Below are 3581 nucleotides of genomic sequence, written 5' to 3' on the forward strand. Positions count from 1 at the left end.
AACGACACGGATGTGTGTACGTATACGCGTGAGAGTTCAGTCAGCGGGACACGCGATTGGTATCTCGAAAGCGCTTTCAAGACGTCAGACGGCCCCGAAGGGACGCGCAGGAACTGAAGAAATATTCGCTTGCGAAGAGGGCGGTCAATAAGGGCACGCCGCTACGCGCGGCAAGGCGTACGATTCCACGGGTCATCAATTCGGCCTGGGGCGTGGGGTCGGCACCTCTTCGGGCCCAGCAAGGGGCTGATTATAATATTATCGGAAATTACCGGCAAAAGCTGCGACGAATTCACGACGATTCGTGACTCCGACTACGGCCGGCCGGTCGCGGCGGCATTTTCGCAAGAGCCGCAAACCTTAATGAGAGTAGTTGACCAGTATAACGACCGAAGCGCGTCTACCTATCTCTTCTTCTTGGATTCCGCACGACCGACGCTTCTCCCTTATGTCTTCTTGTTTTCAGCGAAGCGCAAACGAGCGGAAGATAAGTACCAAGTACTTTAGAGGCACTTCGTACCTCTTTACCACGGCTTTCAGGGCGAATTAAGTGACCCATCGCGAGTCATACGATACGCCGTTTGACCTCTGCGAGCCGCTTGATCGAACGGAGAGTACATCGGTATCTTGGAACTATACAGCGCGAGTTATGCCCTTCTCCTTTGATAGATGCGACACTATACTTCTCACGGAGGACAATAATGCAAATATATTTAGACGCGAATTGCATGGCGCCAGCAAAGAGATAAGATTTCCCGTGAAAAAAAATCATGACAAACGATCTAATAAAACTGCTGACCGGAGCTATTTTCGATCTAGTATCCTTCGACACAGCGTTCCATGTAAAAGTATTAAGATAAATATATGTGAATGAGCGACAACGTGTTAGCAGACTCGAGTGTAAAAGCTATTTCTTCGTAAAGGAGTCCTTGGATTATCGTATATGGGAAAATAACAGTGTGAAAAATTGTAGAACGTAAATCCTCAACTTGAATGGAACATAAACCGAAGAACTCGCGAACATTTGAAACAAGAGAGGATCGTAGATATATTTCTATAAATTCGTTTCACGAACGAAATTTCAGTCTTTCTCGATAGAAAGAAAATTTTATAGTACCGTTTCGTTTAAATGTTACATATTTGTAGAAAAAAAGGATATGTGTTAAAAAAGAATTGATTTTTACCCAAAAAGACGTAAAAGAAATCGTAGTAAATTTTCGAGGTGAATTTTCAAACTGCGAAATTTTTAATAATTTGTCGTATCCAGAAAATCAAAATCTACAAAAACTATTTCTTTTATTTAAATCTTTTTAAGTCAGTCCTTTTTTAACACTCTTCTTTATTTATATATATTATAATATAATCGTAGTACATGACAAAAGTTTTCTTTTTGACTCTTTATATTTCTTGGATCATTGATCAGCTCATGAAATTTTAGTAAATTATAGAATAATGTTTTCGTTAAAATATAGTAACAATTGATGAAACAAATCAGGGAATAATAAAGAAAATCAGATGTAATTCGACATCAATGTACGCGTACATAATATACAAAATATGCTCGTTTCACGTTGGGATCTATCACGAGGTCATCTCAATTTTGCATACGCCAGAAATGTACTCTTAGCGGACGGGAATCTTCTCAGAACACGTCGACATCTAATGTGAATCTGGAGCCAGCACCCCCGTGGAGCAGTGCTGCCTTTATGCTAACAAATAAGCCCGATCCACGAGCAGATTGTCGAAGACTTACGATTACTTTGACAGACATTAATAAATGTCATTTTTTTCAAAAATAACATTTTTGCTAAATATTATCTCACCCTCCTATCTTTATAAGTTAAATAAAATAATTATATATTACATCTTTTTTCTTTAATAACTAAATTAATAGTTAGTTTTATAACAAACTAAAATTCACCGTAGGACAAGCGTATTGACATTAAGGAAATAATAGGCATGTAGAATTTCGCTCATCGAAAATCTTCGGCATTCGAAGAAGTGAAATTCACGGATTGGCACTTGTGAATAATGTGTACATATGTACATATCCGTATATCGGTATGAAATTATGATCAGAGGGATATTACGGAAGTCTTTTTCTGAGCACCCTGCTGTTTGGCAGCCGAAATCAAACGTTGCTCGACGGGAGCTGAAACATGATGATAATAATGTTTGTTGATCGAAAATATGCCTTGTATATTCAGCAATATCATTAATTAAGGATGCGCCCATGATCAATTCAAAGTATAGTCTTCACACTGATGCAATTATTTGCAAACGTACAGTCGCTTTAAATTTGTATTAAAATATAATATAAAAAAATAGTACAATATATAATATAATATAAAAAATCATCCAGATCTTTAAATTTATGTTGGAGTATTATGAAAAAAAAAATGTTTATCTTTTTTATTAATCTTTTTATTTAAACTTATTTCGTATTCGTCATTAATAGTAATATAAATTTATGAGCACTGCTATGTACTTAAAACATTTCCGCACACGCAATCACGATTTTCATTTATGCTTTTAGGATATTATTAAAAAAGAAAGAGAGAGAGAGAGAAAAATAGAGAAGTATTATGTACCACTTAAAAATTACAATTTACTAAAATTTTCGTTCCGTGCTTATAAGCTATTTAGTTAACGAGATCGAATAGTTTTGTGAGAAAATTAAGCTTAAATAATAATTATCATATGCTGCGAGAGAGATTTCGAACAGTGCCTTGCTTTATTACAAGTTTCTTTCACATGCAAAAAAATTGAGTTTTGCTTACTTGAGTTGAACATAATTCAGGAAAGCGGCGTAAAAACGCGGTGTAAAAACGTTTCGCTAAGTAACTCTGAACGAAGTAGAAATTCGCTTCTTGTAATGAACTTCGATCCGTCACGTTTCAAACAGCGCGAAACGAAGAGACGGAAGGGGTCGGTTGCAGTACAACCTCGTGCATACTGATGAACGAGGGTGGGCGGTCGCATGCAAATATTGTTTTCGTTCGTGCCCCCAAGATATCGCCGACGAAGGAATAAAAGGCGGGCGGCGCACCCGGAATTGCATATGCCACTCCCCGTACGGCGTGAAGGTTGGTTTTCGGGCTACTGGAGTAGTCACGAGGTATGACCTGAAGCGACGTAGTAAATGTGGCAATATGATATATACGCGAGAGGTACGTCAGCTCAAATAGCCTCTGGTAGATCCTGGTCGTCTTGTACCGAGAATACGGGAAAGATCCTAGTACCGCAAGAGTGTAAAGTTCCGCCGGCCTTACACATAAGAACCATCAAAACGAGGGAGGACGTTAATGTCTGGCGTACATAAACATGAAAATATCACCGGCTTGTTAGAGAGTCTTTTCAAGCTGCCGATTACTACCGCTTTAAATCAATCGAACGATTTTAAGTTCAATCGCGATGTGTACGTATACGGGGTGTGTCGCAAAATGCACCGAGAATGAAGGTATCTGCGAAATGCTTGAACGAAAATTAGTACATACAATAATCATCTTTTTCAGCGGATTCAAATCGTACTATAATTTGAGTTCGCGCAAAAAGACTATAGCATGCCTAATACGTTCAAA

At 38.4% G+C, this 3581-nt stretch overlaps 1 protein-coding gene across 1 annotated transcript in view; it reads right to left on the reverse strand.

Moving 5' to 3' along the window:
• Positions 1-3581, reverse strand: part of LOC108748433 (RNA/RNP complex-1-interacting phosphatase) — a 47029-nt gene that overhangs the window by 2848 nt on the left and 40600 nt on the right. The window lies entirely within an intron of this gene.

This window comes from Trachymyrmex septentrionalis, unplaced genomic scaffold (genome assembly GCF_001594115.1).
Source record: "Trachymyrmex septentrionalis isolate Tsep2-gDNA-1 unplaced genomic scaffold, Tsep1.0 scaffold22, whole genome shotgun sequence".
Lineage (NCBI taxonomy): Eukaryota > Metazoa > Arthropoda > Insecta > Hymenoptera > Formicidae > Trachymyrmex > Trachymyrmex septentrionalis.